Here is a 21,971-nt window from a genome sequence, read left to right as displayed (position 1 = left end):
GCGTTATTTCATTAAGTGGTGGATGCGTCTCGTTAGTTCAGGGAGCACGTTTCCGTGCACGCCGTGAATGAACAATGGCGGGCGACTGGCGAGGCTGCCTTATTTGTATGTAGCTCAGGCTCGTGCGGATGCGGAGGGCGGATCCAAGACGTTCGCCGCAATTTTTCAACGCTTCGGCACCGTGTTTGCGGAGCCGCAGCCCGCAGTGCAGTCTCTCCCCGCGCCGCACCTGCTCGCGCGCCGCATCGCTGCAACTAATCCCCCATCAGACGTCGCACGACCGCGCGACGCGACGCGACGCTATATTTCAATTAATTCGGCCATCGATTGTCGACGTCAAACTGAACGACGCTTGTGGTTTTGAAAGTATGTCGTGGCCAGACTATCGTCATTTTATGAAAGCTGCAAGTTGTCACTCTTACAATAACAATAGCCAACTATAAAGTGTTGAACATATCAGGTGACAAATGTGTGTGACCGTATATCGTCAGAGTATAAAGGGTATTTTTTTCTCTAGATAATTAATATACCTAAGAAACTTTAATTCCCGATTAGTCGTCGGCGTCGCACGATCGCGCGACGCGACGCTATATTTCAATTAATGCGGCCGTCGATTGTCGACGTCAAACTGCACGACGCTTAACTCGTGGTCTGATAGTCTGCGATGACTAGTTTGTCGTCATTTTATGAGAGCCCATGCTCATAGACTCTATGACATAGAGTATCATACCTGCAGCCTGAGTACCTAAGTATAGGAGGAAACGACGGAGTTTGGAAAGTGCCAGATAACTGAAGTGTATATGCCTTAAATCGAGCAAATTTAAAGCGTATTTTTTATCTTTGTTATAAGAATATTATAATGTATATCATGCTCTCAATGCTTCGTGCCAACCTGCATCAAAAAAACTTGAAGATTATAGATTTAACGGTACCAGGGCACGAAGCTAAGGACACGATTTACCATACTTAGACCGAGGTTTAGACCTTTGTTGATGCAAACTCCACAAGAGATTGACAAACTTCCAGCTTATATAAATTGACGAAGGTCTAATCAACGCAGGCTCTGGCTCTATCAAAATCCCGGTTGTTCTGTGTCCAACAGGACACTCAAGCCCGCAACGCCCGGCGTGTAACACATCAAATTTTTCAGTAGACGACACTCGTAAATCTATCGACGCTAAAACTCGCAACCATTAATTGGTGACTATTCTCGTTTTTTAGTGCGCCGCGACGATTAAAATGTCGTGTGTCAATGATGAATTGCTTTTGTTAATTATCAAGGCCTAAATTATTATGCATAGTGGCAGCGTGGTGGGTCTAAGCGCCATTTTCTCTCCTAGAAGAGACTTTGCCCCGTAGTATTAGGCTGTTAAAATAGGCTGCTTTTACCTAATAATGAAATAATGCATTTACGGGTAAATATTATAGTGAGTTGTAAATTCCTTCTTATCTTACATACATAAAAAAATCGGGTTAGTTAAACTATAACTTCAGAATGGCTAAACGACCGACATTCTCATGGGAACGAGACCCGCGCCAGTGAATTCGTGCAACACAGATAGTCAACACATAAAGAGCAAATTGTGTACAAAAATATATTGCCCAGTATCCGTGGAGTATTTTTACAATTGATAACTATCAAGTTAATTTACCGTGAGTAGCTTCATCTAGATGGGAAACTCAACTTTTTCATTTACGAAAATTTTTGATACTGGTAGCTCAACTTTTTCATTTACGAAAATATTTGATTCTGGTAGCTAACTGGGTTACCAGCTAATAAAAAAAATTCTGGGCGTCGGAACGAGATAATGTACTTCGCAATTTGTAGGACATTGTAGCTGTTAAGTTGTATAGTTATTAATTAAGCAACAGTAATAAAAACATCTGGTTAGTAACAACTTTTGGTTAACTCCCCTCCCAACTTGTATCAACAACGAGGTTATTAAAAGTTGTTAATAACCAGCTGTTTTTTACTTATGCCTTATTAATAGTTATCCAACTTAACATCCACAATGTCCTACAAATTGCGTGCTACATTATCTCGTTCCGACGCTCGGAAAATATTACCTGCACAGTAAACAAGAATTGATCTTGAAATATGAAAGCACAAATCACTTTCGTTACAAAATAGATAGTTCTAATATCTGCATTTTAGTATTACAAATGTTCTCGTTCAACTTGCTCTGCCCGCCACTATAACTGTTATAAATTCTTTCGCCTTATGAGACAGCCCTGTATAGAATTTATCGGTTCATTTCTTATTCTTATTGCGAGCGCGGCTAGGGCGGGCGCACGTGTCCTCGCTGCTGAATCAACTCAACCCGCCGCAACTGAATGAACTTAATTTGATTCCGATTGTATTTAGCCCCGCCCACGTTCCCAACTAATGACCAAAAAGAACAGCCGAGTAATCTATTCGATCGACGTACTCGTAGGTGCACCCGCAAAATTCCGCCGTGAATTTCGCACTTTAAAATTTTTCGATCACTCCGAAAGAGGTGGGTGGTTCTCATAATTTTATTCTCTGATCGTTTCCACGTTTTCCATGCTGACTTTTTTTTAGGTTTTGATAGGGTTGATGCTGTAGCAATTTTCTTATCGATGAATAGAAGCATAAGAGCAGTATCATCAGTAATTATTATAATTTATTTATTTAGCAGTTGGCCTATCCCAATACAGCAATATATTACAGATGTACACTAATAGTAGCTAACGCGGGTTAAACCAAGATCCAGGTCATGTCTATAAAACAAAGAACAAAGAAATTGTTTATGAAAAAGAGAAGAGAAAAACCGTTACATTCAGCGGTTTGTATTGCACAATTTGTGTCCGACCTGAAAATAAATACACGTCAATAAAAATGTCTAATTGAAGTAAATTGGATTGTGTCAGTTTTCGTTAAAAATCGTTTTAACGCAACAAAATTGTAACGGCTTTCCCTGAACCAATGTTTACAGCGCAACCAATAGCGGCGATAAATTGGCAAAACTGCGAAGTCCCTCGTAAATTCGATTGGATAAAGTTGACAGGGTGGCGGTGGTGTTTGCAAAAACCGCAAGCAACTTTGCAACATTGCGGAGACAACCGGCACCGCGGAGGCGCAAAGTAATTAGATGGCTGTTGTGCTGTTCAGTTGTTCACTTGGTCGGCGCTCTTCCACCGGGCCTCGCTTGTTTAATTGCGGCCCGAACCGTAACGGACAGCGGGCCGTTTTTGTGCGACCCCAATGAGACGAACCGCGCATCCTTTAATGGCCCTACCCCTCCCGCGCGCCCGCCCTAAACAAACCCTTTCACTTCTATTAGATGTGTGCATACCGTAGCCAAGTCTCCGACTTTGTTCAATTAGTTTTTTGTTTATTCACTTTAACCTACTTCATTAAAGCCAATGTAGAGTGAGGCAAATAGTCCAGTCTCAATTGTACTAATTAATTGTATTCATTTCATAACTATAACTTCTTAATGTTGAAACCCGTGCGGTCATGACTTCGTCCTCGCAGAAGGGGAAAAAAGGAATAATGCATCTTGACTGATTCATAAAACGATCAGTAGGTAACGTACGTAATAAGATTGAATCCAATGTTAAAACTTAATAACCCGCCCATCACGAAATGGTGTTGAGTGATAATTTCTCTTTGCAGCTCCAACGGCACTGTTGTTTTGCCTTGATTAGTCTTATATTAAGACGCTGTTGTTAATCCGCAAATTATATATTTTTAGTGAATATAAAATACTAGCTCACGCCCGCGACTTCGCCCGCCCTTAGACCTGCTTAATCCGGCCCTCTCGCAAAATCCTTTCTTAGCGGACCTCTACTATCTATAAACTACCTCTCTGAAAAATTTCTTCTTTGTACGTCAAACTGTTTTTGAGACCTTTCGTATTTATACATTAAGACTCTAACCTGCATGGCATAGTACTTAATCAACTCAGTACATCCAGCCGGATGTTAGCGTTTATTTTAAAATACTAATTCGTTTGCACAATATTAGCGGCACTCGCAGTGGGCAAACAAAAGTTGGCCTTCTCCAATCTATCTCGCTTACGCCCGCATTCGGCGCCGCGTAAATAATTCACGCTCCCGGAACGAGTTGCCCGGATCGGATGCCGCATGTAATTCCACATTTTCGCACCGACAGCCTTCCGAGCACGCATTTAAGTTTTTGCCCCCCGGAACCCATGCCATGCCTATTCACGGTTAATTTTCCGAATTCAATTTTACAAGCCATTCATTTGGAGAACTCCGCGCAAATACTTTATATAATTGGAAACATTTAGTTCTGGCGTTATGAGAACAATGGTTTATTCATTAAAACTTTCCCTGATTTACTTATTAAACGCGCGCGGCTTTTTTGTCCGACTTCTGGACAAAAGCATCTTCTCTGAGTAGGAAGAACATTTGTGAAAGAAAACTTATATCTACTTATTACTAAAGACAGTCAGCGAGTTACTACATATTTTTCAGAGGAATTGCAATTTGCTGTCTCTATTAATTGATACCTTTAATCCTAAGATCGCCCACCATCGTTATCGTTTTTGAACACGCGGGCAAAGCTCAAACACAGACAGACATGGCTAAGCTGTATTTCAGTTACTGCGACAGTATCAAGTGACACTGGTAGATGTCTAAAACACTTTGGCATATTGAATACACTTGGTTGAATTGTTGCTTCCACTTAACAATACGACTGAATGGGCGTACAAATACGTCTTGTAGCATGCATCTACAATAGCATGATCGTAATGTAACTGAAAATTGAAATGAAAATGAACTTGAAAGTTTAACGTCATCTGAACAAAGAAAAACAGGCGATTGCTTAATTTAAAAATAAGGAATAGTTCATAATGTTTTCAAAATAGTTATATTTTTTAAATATTGAAATACGCAAAATACACTTTTTAATTAAAAACACGTGCCTGATATTATTATTAAAATTAAGAAAGTTCTTTTTGTAGTTTATTTTCGTTTTACAGCAGTGGAAGGTAGTGATTACCACAAAACAGGGAATTCTGGTGTGAATATCTATGTAGCTTTTTTCATTATTTCCGTTTTTGTGAAACAATCTAGATACTAATATTATAAAGAGATAAAGTTCATGTTGTTGTATGCGGTAGGTAATCTCTGGCTTTAATGAACTTATTTAGAAAATTATTTACCAGTAGAAAATCACGTTATTTGTGAGTGTAATAGGCTATATTTTATCCTCACGGAAACTGGAACTATACGGGTAATACCGCGGAGCGTCGGGTAGTAAATAATAAAGTTATGCCAAAATTACTTAACCTCAAAATCACTTGTGACGTATGTCGGCACACACTTAATTACTCTATGCCATTTACTTGAGCAAGCCAATAACGCTAATTGCGGTGTGTGAGGACTCTACTCGAGCACCGCGCAGCGTCACGCGATATCCATTAGTCATAATCTCAATATTTGCCATTACTGTCAGGACGGCAGTAAACAATCGTTAGCCTTAGTTAGTATATCAAAATTGGGGAAAACTGGCAATATGCGAAGCCTGTTATGTTATGTAATCTTTCCGTTAACTGTTAAGACATGGAAATATTATTATTCATATTACTAAAGGTGGTTTCTAATCTTATTAATAAATTAACTTAGTGAAAACATAAATAACATGCCGACGCCCCGCAGTTTTTCCAGTTACCGTCTCGTAAAATATACTCACAAATAACGTGGTATTCTGGTGGTAAAAGAATTTTCAAAATCGGTTCAGTAGATCCAGAGATTAATTACCATAAACCTACAACACCACAAACTTTACCTCTTTAATAGTATAGATAACAAATTAAATAATAATCGAGATCTAGGTATTGTTCATTGATTAAACTGCGATCCACCGTTAAAAAGGGGAACAGTAGGTTTTTTTCTAGATATATAGAGGTACAGAAGAGGACAGGGTTCCTTTAGCTTTCTAAAGGATCCCCGTCCTGCTGGCCTATTTCCTATTTTGGTTTTAAATATCAACCCATCAAAATGAAAAATAAATCAATTGACAAAATGTCATCCACATACTATGACGCAAATTACAAATGTCATCCGGTACTTATGGTGTTTCATTTAATATGTAGATGACACTTTGTTGTCCACTTCAATAAGTTGATAATAAAGACCAAAATAGTGAATTAGGCCACTGTTCTGTACCTCGAACAAAGTGTAATGTAATATCTCATATTAATGTGTGTTGAATAAGTAATTCGTAAAAGCATAATCAAACTGATTATATCGCATTAAAACTTATTTAACCCATTTTAGGAACGACTTTTAGAATCTTAGCTTACCAAATTATAAGTCTTGGGCTATAGATACTCGTACTTATGTGTACTCGTATATACCTACTCGGTTTTTTATATTATGTTCTGTTCATTAAAAAAGATTCACTCTTATATCTTATATCAACTTATCGCCACAATAACTAGAAAAATAATGTAGACAAAATAAATCCTGTTTACTGGGCATCGACCTTGTTGCACTTAGAAGCTTTCAGCGGAGGTGTCAAACATTACTTTCCTCAGTCTTTTCTTGCTTGTCATCGCCGATGCGCGTCCTCTTGGTATTACGTTTTTTCTCGGCCGAAAAATAAATCGTGACGGAGTGAAATCCACATAAAGGAGAGCGCGCGCTAAAGAGGCGTTAGTCAAATATATTTTTTTCCAAGGTAACTCGTTCGGAGGCCCGTAACAAAGAGGTGCAGTTTCGAAACAATCAAATTAATTTTCCCCGTTGTTGTTTAATTAGCGCCGACTCTTGGATGGCTGGGTGGGCGGCCGGTGTTTATCATCGAAAACAATCGCAACCATCGCCCCCCCTCCTCTCTCCCGCCCGCTGCCCCGTTGAGCCGCTTCCGCAAAACCTATTATTATCGGAGTCAAGACTTTAAACCGCAATAACTTTAATTCGTCACTCCGAACAACATTATTCTTGTTAAAAGATATCATCTAACCTAATTCGAACCGTGACAACAAATCGAAGTTTGCTTTAAAAGTTAAAACTCGTTTGTTAAGCCGACCTCTCTTGCGCAATTGTTTACGCGATACTTTGTAAGTGAGAGGTTCTGAGTATGATTACACTGTTGGGTAAATATAGGAATTAACACATATTTTCTAACTGGTCTGCTGGCATATTCACTAACTTTGAATAACTTCAGTGGATCTACACGAAATTTAACCAACTAGCTATTGTTAGTCACGTGGATTAGTATTCACTATTAATTTGTTGCTAGCTGATCAAAATTACTAAAGACTGTGTTTGACATTGTCATTTTCGTTAAAAATGTTTTTTACGGAATATGAAAAAGTTGTTTGTTGTTTTTGATTTGATGTTAATTGTATTAAAACAAAAATAGCATATGGTAAAGGTATGTCTGGCGATATAATTGTGACTAGTTATTTGTCATAATTGAAAAGGATGCCACAGAGACATTTAGCTTTCTAATACAATAGCCAGTTAAGGATAAATAAATCCTTCGGTAGTTCCTTTCCAAGTTGCGTGTCAGTTAAAATTGGAGCCAAGCGCTAACTCATCTTTTAATGTAAAAAACAATCGGTATTATCTGAAAATTTTGTTTATTATATTATAGTATACCACATTTATATTAGCTCAACCAGCTTTACCAGTAGCGATGACTGAAATTTTCTCACAGATAACCAGTTCATGTGTTTTTTAGTCTGAATGTGTTTTTGACTGAGGAGTACGTTAAATTATGTACGTCCGTAAAACTTGTGGATTTTTAAAAGGTAACCCGATAGTAATCGGGTTGTTAGGAACCATCGCCCCTCGTACCCACTAATACTACTACTTAATGGTATTTTAACTAAAAATCTTATCCATGTATTTTGTTCTTGTTTCAGGTAACATCACATTCGCTGTCCTACGTAGTTCACAAAATATAGATAATTATGTCGTCTAACAGGTAGGTAGATGAAGTTTATTTGTAATACAAGCAAATTCGATAATAATAATTAAATCCGAAGCAAATATTTTAAGCTCAAGCCTTAGGGTATGATTTTAATAGCGTCGGGATATGATCACCAACGCACACATGAGGATGTTTGACACGTGTATACCGATCGTAACACTTTAAATTCAATTTATATATATGTAAAATTCAATATGAAGTAACTTATTTGCTAATACATTAAAAAGAAAAAAACTTCGTTGTTTTACATTTTCCGATATACACGAAGTCTGTTTATATGAGTATATAAATACTTTGTACTAGCAAATGCCCGTGACTCCTTCGCGTGAAATTCTGTAGGTGTTTTCCGATTATTAAATTAGAATAGAATATATTTTTATTTGTCCACACTGAAGTAATAAAATAAACAAACTGAATAAAATATACAAAAATGTGGTCGTGGACAAAAAGGTATCCACCTCAGCACGATGCCACAGCGAGCTGTGGCGCTGGTTTTCAGGTGAAACCTTGTATGTTCACGGACTTGTCTACAACTACGGTTAACTTAAAACTTACAACAAACCAAATCTATTCCTGATGAAAACAATATTTATAAAACTAAAGTTTGCTAAAAAAATCGAATATGTATAAGGAAAAATCCTCACATTTGATTTTGGTGAAGAAAGCCTTTTATTAGCCCCAGAACCAAGCTTATCTAATCCACTTGTCAAAAACCGCATGAAATTCTGTGAGTAATTTTGGAAGTGTTTAGCTAACAGACAGAATAACAGACACACATAAAAGTAAATTAGTTTTTGTTTTATGTGTATCAGTATAATGTGACTCACTACTTTACACAGTGTATACTTGTAGGTACATAAAAGTAACTAACGCCTTTTAGTTGACTAAAAAAAATATATGTGAAACAGTATACTTTGTGTGAAGCCTTATGAAGTTAATCTGAAGCCGTGTCTAATTAAATTGTAGCCGTCGGTGGGCGCTGGCACAGGCCATTCCCTGGTCGGCCGCCCACCGGAGTGGACTATTCAAATCGTGTTTATTTTGACTTGCTTTCAAATGAGTTAATTTATCACTTTGGAGTTCTGGACTCTACCAATTCGGGTAAGTTACACAGTGCGGGTATGAGTTAATAATCCGTAAATATTCTGCTAAATACAAACTCCTTTATGTTCCACGTTTTTTAAGACTTTATTTTGCGTTAATACGATTAAGCTAATTAGGTTTCCGACATAAACCCTAGTTCCGAAGTTGCCCCAGCTGCGCGTTTCTTTTAACTAAAAAGTAATCACTTCCATGCATTTCGAAGTTTGCTACATTTCACAGTAATAGTCCAGACATTAATGTGTAATAAGAAAAGTTTTCACCTCAGTGTGCTCGCGGCCCGGTCTGCGGCGGCATCTAATCTAATTATCCAGTGCGCTCTTCAAAAAATTACCAAGTGTGGTGTGAGAGCAGTAACTTCGCCTCGTACTTTTCCTCTTTAAGAAATTTAAAAAAATCTCCGACGAGTTTGCGTTCGCTTTGTATATAAAAAAAAATTATGAGCTTATTAAGTTACACTTCTGTTTTGTTCGAAAGTTTGTTTTCGGGATTCGGCTCTTGCGTTTTATATCACCGTCGTCGTAATGGCGAAAAGTTATATACTGCGTACATGACCGCATTCTGTCCCTTTATTCCGGGACCTTGTCCGCCGGCTACTAATTCACTACGACGCTTGTAAGTGCTCACCCTTATAATAAGGGGAAATAACATTTCTCCCCAGACGATAATTGCGTTTCTTCATTTTTATTACTTATATCGTACCGTATATGGCGAGTTATAGACGTAATATTGCCTATTCTTAAGGCGCCCTAAACGAAGGGATTACCGCCAGTTTCCGGCTCACTTCGACCCGACCTGGCACTTTGACCTCGAGGTGATCCACTCCCTACATTTTGTTAACCTGTTTTACTATCGCGTCAGTACTCACTGCTCAGTAAAGGTGTCATTATTGATATTGCAAAATCAGTAATGTAAAAAAAATACAAGTAAAGGATACCTACATTTTGCACTAAAGAATAATTTTACTGAATCTTAACAAAATATAAGTCCTTGGTTCGTCCGTAAATATTTACCAAACAAAATACCGTACAATTTAAGTGTACGCCAGCAGTTAAAAGATTTAAGTGAACAATTGATACTGCAATTTGCTTTCAACATATTTCCATATATTCCGTGAACGGATACAGAATTTTACAAATACGTAGGAGGAGCTATTTTTAATGCAGCCAGTCAGCTTTCATAGCCTCGCAAAATTGATATTCAATGATAAATATAGCGATGTTACACGTTCAATCCGCGTCGTTCGGGAAAATATCCACTCCGCTATTCGATATGGCGCTTTATCACGTCAATTTTGCATAATGTATAATATCTCTTGTGTAGCACGTAGGTGCGAGTAAAGTAAGTTAACATATTGCTAGTTTATATCGTCGGCGAGCTAAACGGCCCGACTCAAAGGCTCGTGGACTAAGAGATGCGGCGGTCAGACCTACCGCACATTATGAAGGCTGATAGTTTGTCAACTGCTCCTACTATGGGTAACGGGTAGCAGTGGTAACTTGGAAAGTAGCTGGTTTTAGACCATTAACCGACCAAGTATAAGTGTATTTTTAAAATTTTAATGCCAATGGGGAGGGTAAAAATTCGAAGTGCCGATGTACGTTGGGGTCCCAAGGAAAAGGTCGGACGCTGGATTCTGAAAAGTTTTGTCAGCTCATGCCCCCTAACAGGTCATCATCACCACGGGTTTGAGCTTTCAAGACTGTGGTGTTTGGAAGTCCATACAAGAGAACTATGTCCAGCTGTGGATTATGAAGTCTTGGCTACGAAATCTAAGAGAGTGGACTGGCATAAAGACAGTCGAAGAACTTTTCCGCCTAGCCATGGACAAGAAAAGTTTAGAAAGCTGACCGCCGACCTTCAGTAATGGAGAGGCACTCTAAGAAGAAGGATTATGATGTTGACCTATTAGGAGCTTGGGTTGGCAAAACTTTCCTCTTCATAAAATGAGGTATGTCCGGCTGTAGCAAGCGTTTCGTTCTATCGTATTTGTAACGCGCGGGTTATTAATAGCCGCGATATCAGGTAGCCGGCGGCAGAACACGATATTTGGGAAATCCGGATTTGCATAGGATAATGGGAGCGTGGCGGTGCAATTCGCGACCGGTCCGCCGGAGCGAGCGTTGGACGCTCTCCACCTGCAACTGGTGAATCATAAATGTGAATTTGACTCGCTAAGTGGGTACTTTGTGATGTTGTTGACAAAGCTGACTAATTTTGAGACTATTCTATAGATTTGTCAGTTAATTATTAATTATGTGATTCTGTACTAGATGACCCGACAGACTTTGACTGTCCTTTATGTAGACCGCATTGTCAACCGACTTCAAACAAAGGTTTGAAGGTTTCTCAATTCGACCGTATTATATATATTTTTATGTGTGTTCGATTCTAATAACAATTTTTTTGTTGGAAAGGATATAATATATTATTTAAATGTATATTTTGAATATTGATCAAATGTACGATACGAGTATAATATAATATAGGCTTTACGGAACCCTTCAATATTGGAATTTAATAACTTCCTCATAGAGCTATGTGGGTAGAGATGCGTCAAAGCTAATCAGTGTCAGGAAACTATGCAGTAAATATATTATTTTTATTATACATCGCTAGCAATTAATTTCCCTTCATGTAATTACACGAAAGATTTTATTAGTTCCCTGTCTTGCTTAACATATCACGTACGTAGGTACAGAAACTTTATCTTTATATGTAAAATACTATGTAATCCTAGTCAAGTAGTATAATGATATCATTAAGACTTTCCGAGACGCATATTTTTAGCTATTTTCCAACCAACCGTCAACCTGAAAAATTGAAATGTCCAACATAAAGTTGGATTTTCAAAGTGAAATGGGACTTACTAATGGTATCACATATGATTACATTAGTTCAATTAATGGTCTTCTTACAAGAACATGTTTCACATGTGTAAAATAGGCTAGTTGACACTTTTTTTAAATTGTTCTCAAATTGCTCATTATCGTTCTACTAGATTGAAAAAAGTTGACATATTTTTCTGAGACGTGCTGATTATATGAAAATTTTTATTTTTATTTTAAAACGCCTGTCGGCCTCGATGGTGTATATTTCAACTGTTTCATGACGTCACGTTATAAAAAATCCTTTACAAACGGCGCGTTTTCCAAAAGTATTACATCTAGTAACATTCTGACGTCACGAAATGGAGGACAGCGTTTTCGACATTTGGAAAATTTGAAAAAATACATGATTTTAAAATTGAGTAATATAAGAATTCCTTAACTCTTATTATTTAAATAGTGGACGCCCGCGACTTCGTCTGCCCTTAGACCTTTTTAATCCAGCCCTTACAGTAGAATCGCTGTAAAAATGAAGAAACTTCTCCCGTTTACCCAACATTTTCCTTCACTGCTCTGCTCCTATTGATCGCAGCGTGATGAAAGGTATACGATAAGGTTATCCCAGGAGTATGAAGAATAACTGTACCAAGTTTCGTTAAAATCCGCCGAATAGATTTTGTTTCTATAACGAACATACAAACAGACAGACATACAAAAAAAAAATACTGATTGCATTTTTGGCAGCAGTATCGATAGTTAATCACCCCCTGATAGTTATTTTTGAAATATATTTCATGTACAGAATTGACCTCTACACATTTATTATAAGTATAAATATCGATATATTTCGGACTCTTATTTCATGTAACGACACGAAATTAGTTTATATTAAATTTGATATGAGTCAACTATCCATTGTACATGTATGTATGAATGTATGCATGTGTGTACATGTAGGTAGTAGGTACCGATGTAAATGCCGTTGCCAGCTATTCATAAAATGTCTGTATTATTGTTATGATCGTCTAGTTGTGAACTGTTCCGTCTAGAAACAATCGCCTGGTGGGTTTTCCTCTACAAAGGATATTAATGCATGACTCAGAAATGCAAATTACTTATCAGATCTATTTATTGCGGCGGCATTCATTTGCATAGCCACCTACCTACCGTTAACTGGAGTCATTCATTAATTTAATCTATTCTAAGCTCGGAGGTGGAAGGATCTTTTCGTTTGTAGCTTTCTTTCGTAGAGTTTCATATCAATACATAGTACTTACTGTAGCTATTCAGAAGGATAAAAATAGAGGCACTCACCTCTACTTACTGATTGTTTTAACTGCTTTTTATAACAATATCCATACTAATATTATAAAGAGGAAAGATTTGATTGTTTGTTTGTATGTTTTGAATAGGCTCTGGAACTACTGAGCCGATTGGAAGAATTGTTTCACTGTTGAGAAGCTACACAATCCTCGAATTCTATATAATATTTATAATGACTTGTTGTTCATTATTCTGTTAGTACTCTAAAGCGTGTATTTAAAACGTGAGCTGAACAACAGAATAGTTAGGAAAACTAAAAAAAATCATTAGTTTTGTTAGTACGAAGTTTAATGGGTAACATAAGAATGCTCGTTGACGACTAAAAGTTTTATCTAATTTGGTTTTATATCCAAACATTTCGGGTCCAACCTGTAAATAGTATTACGGCCACTGTCGGTCCTCTGTGTTATACTAGCTTATATATAATTAACAAAGATATTCTCTGACTAGTGGCTACGTTTGCGTGAAATTTAGTTTTTTTTTTCATATCTGCGAGAACCATGGATTTTTCTGGGATAAAAAGTAGCTTTCTGCTTCGCTATATTCATCTCCTAAAATACTTTTCATCCAAATCGGTTTAGCTGTCAAAAGGTAAAAGACAGACACACTTTCGCATTGATAATATTAGTATTGACGGTTCAATTTAGCAATATTTTTTTTTGCTTTTTCTATCGGTACATTTGATTTCTTTTGAATCAATAAAGCTTTTAAGGCAAATAAGCAGAGTAATCACTTATTTCGCAATAGAAAAACGATAAATATTGCGAGCCGATGATGGTAGTAATTGGTATAGAGCGAGGGCAGGGCTGTGCGGGGGTGCGGGGTGCGGGTGGGGGGCAGGCGTCGCGTGCCTGATGTATGCGCCGCCGCCGCGTCGCCAGACCCGCCGGCGCCGCGACGCCGACAAGCCCGCACAATGCAGATATCGTGCACCGCAGCCTTAGCGACCACGCGAATCTAGACCCCCAAACGCGATGCCAAAAACCCACTTTTATGGCACTAGGAAATCGTTAGTCAGAACGCGCTTGCGTCGAGGAAACCCAACGCAGCGAGTCGGGTTGTAAATTTCACGCACATGCGTATTTTTCTGAAATCTCTTGTGTGTTTAATGGCAGGCGTCCTCAGATCCGCATCGTACGTATCGGACGCATTGCGTTAAAGTATTTTTTAATTTTACAGTAGATTCGTGCGATCTGTACGATGCGGATCAGTGGACGCACTTGTATGACTTTCTATACAAATAATACTACGATCTGCGTTTGATGCGATGCGTCCATTTCGTACGATGCCGGTCTGTGGACGCCTACCATAAATCGCAACACTGTATTTGTCTATGTATTTTCTTATACTTGGTGTATTGTTAAATCACCATGAGTAAACATTGCTGATAGATTTTTGCCGTTCTTGTGTCATTTCAAATCTGCACAGTATTTTTGTGTAAAAGATCCATTGTCCATAAATTAACACTTGACTGTGATCTTACGTGACATTGACTGATAATGAAGGACTACTCGTACGATTTAATAACCCAGATTGGTTTTACCGTGGCCCCGTACCGCAACGCTAAATCGGCTGATGTCATGTCTTTGTCGGTGGCGTGATAACTAGCAATGCCTAAAGTAAGTACTAGCAGACTCGTCCTGAACCAATAAAAAAAGTATAAAATCCTAAAATTTGCCTGAACTAAAATCTCAAGGCATTTTTTACCATGTCTTGTAAAAAATCAAAATACCAAAACTGTTTATAGGTATAAAATAATACTGTTTATATTTGTGTCGATATTAAGTTTTTTTCCAGTTAGTCCGCCCAAATAATCAAAAGAAATCATTATGACGGGTATGCTACTCGAGTGCGGAGTGTTTATTCTACACACTCATCGACTCAACCTTTGATTGATGCGTAGCGTAATGATGCGGGAAACTATTTCCTTCACATTTCCTCTACTCAATAAAATATCGAATATGCTTATTTATGTGTTCGCGTCAGTTTGTTTGGGGCTTTGTCAATGCGGCCCGTAGTGCCGACTACACTTGAAAGACCGTCATTTGTCAAGATTACGGCTGTTTGGGGATTGAGATATGAAAAGCGGTTATTGTTTAGAATATTTTCCTTTTTATAAGGACCCCGTTTCCCGGGACCCAAAACTTCACTGTTCACGCACATAAAGCTACCTCATCATATTTATCAAGCTTAATTCCACGACGCGTTGCCACGAAAACATTCTTAGCATAATAGGATGTGTTATTGGTTATACTGAAACTGTGTCGGGAGGGAGGAATTTTGAGAATTTATGACGATGTATAGGGCGATGTATACGTTACGAGTGAGTGTAGGAAGGATTTTGTAAAGATTTTAAACGGAGCATAATTCTTGATATACAGGGTGATTCGGTCTTTAGTGCGGATATTTTTTTTCGTGGTTCTGTATCATTAATAGAATATAAATCTACAAACAGTTCGATACATTTTATGTAATTTTTTTTTTTAATTTATGTCTCTAAAATAACAAAATAATGTACATATTATTACTAAACAAGATATATTCAGCTTAAAAGTGATCTGGTGACGTTCTTTAGGTATCAAACGAAAATAAAATAAACGCACAATAGGGTGACCCTAAAATTCTGTTCAAAAGTAAATAACTTTAGCTAACGATAATTTTGTTATTTTTGAGTTAAAAAAAAAAAAAGAAAAAATACGTGATCATTAAATTTTGTTTATGTACAAAATATAAAAATATCCGCACTAAAAAAATTTTCTTCCTGTATTTTTGCTTTCGCATTACGCACAATTAGCACGTAGCACTCGTGAGTGACGGGACGGCGCCGAGTGGCAATTACGATATTTCATCCTCAATAAAAGTGCACTTGGGCGCCGCGACCGCCCGCTGCCTGGAGAAAGCTCCGTCTATGTAGTTAATGTGCACATATAAAGATTTGAATGACGGCAGAGCCGGCGAGCTCCGACCGCCGCGTCGCACTTGCATCGTTGAAGATGTTTACAAGATAGGTACCTACGTAGGAATATTTCTACGTTCATTTAATGCATTTACATTATATATATTTATGTGTTAACTCTATATTTTATATATTTATATAGCTAGTACCGTTTAAGGAAAAATATTGCCTACCACATTATATTTTATTATTGTGATAAAATAATATGAATATATGAAATAAATAAAATAATAATACATTAACAAAACAATAATGTTGGGAATTTTCATGTAAGTTTTTCAATTAACTTACTAGGTATAATATAAAAGAATTATTGGTGTATTTGCATGTAAATGAGTGCGTTTCAACCATTGTTATATTATAATATAATATAAATACCTACATTATTGTACGTGACAGTGAATATATACCTAACACATTGAGTAGATGTCTAATTAATACAGCTACATTCGCACCAACTTGATCGTACAAAGTCCACTGCGTTGCTCTTTTCACGTGATAACAGACGGAATAAATAAATTAATATTTTAAATAAATTGAAAAACTTTTGACGTGACAATGTCTTACAATTCGATGGAGCCGGCTGCACAGTCGAAAAAAGATGACGTCATGCGTCGTTCCCTCGCTATAGGGTTGCCAACTTTCTTTACAAGAAATAAGGTATATTCTGGTCTATTAAGATTATTATTAAACAGTACTTTAGAAAAACGAACATTTTTTTTTTAAAAAGGCAACCATTCATCAATCCAGTAGTATTTTCTTATGACGTTGTCACGTTCAACTATCGTCAGTAAACCGACTTTACAGACAACCGATTTTTTTTTGTAATACAATTTCTCCAACACCGGAGTGACAAATGAGCCTGAATTTGATTGTGTTGCCTTGGTTACTTTAGGAGTTCCTATGACCACTTCCACACTTCATCAGCATCATTATACCATATTATTGCATTATAACCGGAGTTTTTTTGAGTCAAGTCGAAGTTTAGTAGGCCTAACAAATGAGCTCAAATTAGATTGTGTTACCTTGTTTACATTAGGATTTCCTATGGCAACCTTTAGATTACATCAGCTCCATGATACCATATTATTGCATTATCACCGGAGTAATTTTGAATCAAGTTGAAATTTATTAGGTCTCAGATCTTAAGATGAAAGAAAGAAAATGGCGACTAATAGTGGCGGAATTCATAATATCGCTCTCTCTTTCGCTGCATTGGGGGGAAAAGCAGAGCAGTATTTTAACTGCGCCACTTTTGTTTGACTATATGTGTTTCTCTTTACGAGATAAATGTCGTTGACGCATGCTAGGCCTTCAGGAAGTGGTTCTATTTTAGCTGTCAAGATTTAGTGCACATTCTAACAGTTAAAAGGTTGTAAAAATAAAATAAGCGCCCATCAAAATATCATCGTCGCTACAAAGATTTCAGTGTTAACCTCATCAATATGTCTGAAATGCGAATAATGGTGGTCGTATAGCGTGAGAGCAAAACATTTTGGCGCTATTAATCTGGCAGCGTGCTATATGGAGCGCTGGAGGCGGCACATTTATTTTATGTGCCGGCAATGTTACATACGCCATAAAAGTCGTTAGGACGGCGTAACGTCTCGCCAGCGTCTTGCCTGCTGTAATTACGGACACCTATATGTATAGCGCCCGGCGCCGCCTGTGCAGTGCGCCCTCCGCCGCCGATAGGGTTGACAACATTCAATCTTGAGCTTTGTGAAATTGTGACAAATGTACACATCGCCTCTGCTTCGATAACGTGATTCTTGAAAAAGTCTATTTTACAGGAAGCTATTTTTTCGTGTCAAGACTAATGTATTTTTTATTCAAGTGAATTTAAGATTGAGAAAGGCGTTAGTTTTGACAAGATTTTTTTTGAAAATCAAGAAATTCCTGTAAAAGACTATTCTTCGAGATATCACGTTATTGAAACAAAAAGGCGAAATACACACCATCACCTATTTAGATTGACTTGTTCAAAATCTTGTGTGTGATGGTGAGTTAGTACTGATTTTCTTCAAAAGAGTCTGTTATATGTCCATTTTTTTTATATGACCAATAATCCCGTTCCCCTTCAATTTGTCGAAAAAACTGTATTAGGAGTGTACTATAATAGTCCTGTTAGGAGTGTATTAGTGGTCCGGTCAGAGATCGAATCCGTGACCTCTCGGCGTGATTCCCCGGCCCCTGTACTATGGAGCTATTGAGAGTGATTGCTTAAAAATCAAATTTATGTTGCTATTTTTCGCGAAGACTTGATAAATCCGTGTTAAAAATATACTCGACGGACATTTCCCTCTGACACCGGAGCATTCTCAGATGTTGAATGTATTCAATTTCATTGTACCCACATTCAGCTTTCTCAATATCAGGCGATGTTGAATGGGCAACATTCAATTGTAAATTTTGTATTCATTGCACGTAAAGTTTCTCATACTTGGTAATTTATTGAACATTCCCAACCAATTAAAATCGATTCTGACATAGTTACATCTTGTTAACAGATTATATTGAAACTTTATATTTATTTTCCACTCCCACTTCGTAATCTACTCAATATATATATATAAGTGTGATTGGATCAGCTTCTACATTCACACATGGTTGAGGTACTCATCAACCTCGACTAAATAAATGTTTTTTAGAACATTATGCATTGCACTTTTGCATTGACAGGCCCATAACTGCCTTGGGGATCTTGTTATAGAAGAGTACCTACACCCATACTTACCTAATCCAGTCTCAACATTCAATTCTTACCGCAGTATGTATCTATCCTTTATTAATTTGTTACTCGTTTATTATTTATACAAGGCCGAATGACCAAACAATAATACCTATTATTACCTACACATAAAACAAAGCTACTTACTGTCTGGTATGGTATAGATCACTATCAATTCCGTCTAAATCGCCCACGTTCTTCACGACCTTGCTGTTTCCGCTCTAAAGTCACATAAACAAAGTGATAACACAAAAATACTTGCCCGAGTACTTTTCCCCCTAGTTAATTAAACATCTGTAGTGTAGAAAACTACGAAAACAGAATCGAAAAACAAAGCCGTATAAAAATTTAAATAAAGCAAATTATCTTGCGTACGTACTATCGCAATTGAAATTGTATCGGAACGATATGAATAAATGAATAAAGTAAATGGATTGTAATGATTTACGAAACGGAAAAATTTGCAAATGTAAATTTTTAAAAATGTATAAGGTATACTATATTGTATGTACAATGCACAGTTGTCTTTAGAACCTGTAAAGCACAATTTCGATTTACTTCAAACTTGTTATGGAGTAGTAATAAATAATAGACGGAAAATTATAAGCACGTATTTAAGCGTCTATTCAAATTTATGAAGGCTCTAATAATATGTATTGTACAATGTACATACCACCGTATTATTATTTAAGTATTGACAATTTGTGTACAGTGTCACGTCGTCTAAGTAAAGATAAAGTCACAAAATTACACACACTTGAACATGCACACTCTCACGCACAGCACACAATATGCAATGATTTCTTGATCCGTGACTAAACACTTATGAGCTAAGAGCGTTAGTATGTTTAAATGAATATTTTGTAATCGACTAAACTAAGGAACATCGAATCTTAATCTACAGAACTTGAAATATCTGTTTGCTTATAAAATAAACTGTTGTGATATTTACAATTATCAGCGTAACCCTACGGTGCCCCTTGTCACCCCCACATTAACGTAACACGTAGCAATAACATTCTCACACCTTCTAATGTAGTAACTTGTGCACCACGCTCTATATTAGGTGATATAAATTCACATTATGCGCTTCGGCTTAGCAAACAATTGGTACAATGTAGCCCAGAGTAAATCATTTAAATGCTAAAGGATGGAAGGATTTCTCGTTAGTGCCTTTAAGAGTGTGCAATATGTAATTTGGTGGTTACAAATGGTTCTGGATCTCAGAATCTGGAAAAGTTAGGAGCCTGATATTTGGGTAAATGATATTTCAAAGTGTTAGCTTCGTTATGACTATACAAAATACACAATTTGTAAAACTTTTCTCGATAGTTTATTTTTTTGAAAAATACATGTTTTGCTCACATTTTGCTTTCAATTTCAGGAAAAGCAAACTTATTTTCTTAAATTTTTGTTTTGTATAGAAAATTAGGTATATATATATTGAACATTTTGTTTTTGTTATGTTGTTTAATTTACTTGCAATTAGGTAAAAATGGTTTTGGCGCTCACGTCATAAGATTTGCGTCGCGCGTCAATCGCTCTGTGCTTTTCACTGACGTGAAAGTCATAATTCGGCGTCTCGTTTGCGCTTCGAATTGTATCCATATCGTACCGACGCGCTGCGCGCTCTTAACTGGCGGTCTTTCAGCTTCAGTGGCTTATTGTAACATGATATTATCGCAGTTAGTTAGTTGAAATGATAGGGGCCTTTGCGAAAGAACTATACAGGATGCTCGGGAGTATTTCCCGTAACTTCAAGGTATTAATGAGACCACTTAGAGGACTAACTGCATAAGATAACTAATATTTTATTAACATGAAAAAATATGTTTTCATACAAAGTAATTCAAAGTTATCTTATTGTAACACACGCCTTTACGTAACAAGGCGAGAACTTAAAATTTTAAAATTTAAATACGTCATTATTATACGAGAGGGACACATTTTATGGTCTATTTACAAAAAAAATATTACTTACTACAAAAATATTAATTTAAGAACACATTTTCTTTGAACATTTTGAATTAATTTTTGTTAATGAATATAACCCTAGAGTTATGGGAAATACACCCGAGCACCCTGTATAGCTAAAATGTACAAGCAATGCCATGTCACTAAGCAATGCCGTGATCGTTCGATTTAAAATGTAATGGTTACCAATGAAATTAAAGACACGTAAGATTTAAGGATAATAGCTCACTAAAACCACTCAGCACTCCGATCCCTATCGCCTCGCCTCGTGTGGTTAATATACTTTTTTGGGATTTCTATAGACATACTATATTGAGGCAAAGCATTCTGAATATCTATAAAATTGCCAATACAATTATTTACGTATTCATGAAAACTATAATTTACATACAGTTGGTGTATTAAATTATTTATCAAGGTTAAGTTATTAACCCACTAACTTCATACGCAAAATACCTCTACTAGGAAAATGCTTCGACTCTTAAATTGCAGCTTAGCATCAAATAAGAAGTGTGTAAACGTTAATTTGTGTTTTTGACGACCTCCGTAGCGCAGTGGTATGCGCGGCAAGACGGAGGTCCTGGGTTCGATCCCCGGCTGGGCCGATTGAGATTTTCTTAATTGGTCCAGGTCTGGCTGGTGGGAGGCTTCGGCCGTGGCTAGTTACCACCCTACCGGCAAAGACGTACCGCCAAGCGATTTAGCGTTCCGGTACGATGTCGTGTAGAAACCGAAAAGGGGTGTGGATTTTCATCCTCCTCCTAACAAGTTAGCCTGCTTCCATCTTAGACTGCATCATCACTTACCATCAGGTAAGATTGTAGTCAAGGGCTAACTTGTAAAAAATAAATAATAATAATTGTAAAGAACAAACATCACTGTAAATCACGGCGTTAATAACAACAAAGTGAAGTGTACAAAGAAAATTGATTTATGCGAACATGTTTACTAAGTTCTCGGATTTTAGTGAGTGGAATACGATGTACCGTGGGAACAGTGCCGGGTGCGGCGCAGACTTAAACTCTATCTAACTGGGATTCGTTTATTCTGCACTGCGAACGTAATAAGTTTCTGTACTCTTACAGAAAGTCACTTTAGCTTCAATTGGAACTACGGTGACCC

At 37.2% G+C, this 21,971-nt stretch overlaps 1 protein-coding gene across 9 annotated transcripts in view; it reads left to right on the top strand.

The window, feature by feature from the left end:
- The window catches only part of LOC112056791 (protein muscleblind), a 206,563-nt gene that overhangs the window by 161,944 nt on the left and 22,648 nt on the right, over positions 1-21,971 (top strand). The window lies entirely within an intron of this gene.

The sequence above is a fragment of the Bicyclus anynana genome, chromosome 3, assembly GCF_947172395.1.
Source record: "Bicyclus anynana chromosome 3, ilBicAnyn1.1, whole genome shotgun sequence".
Lineage (NCBI taxonomy): Eukaryota > Metazoa > Arthropoda > Insecta > Lepidoptera > Nymphalidae > Bicyclus > Bicyclus anynana.
The sequence above is the reverse complement of the archived record's forward strand: the minus strand, read 5'-3'. Positions and strand labels throughout refer to the sequence as shown.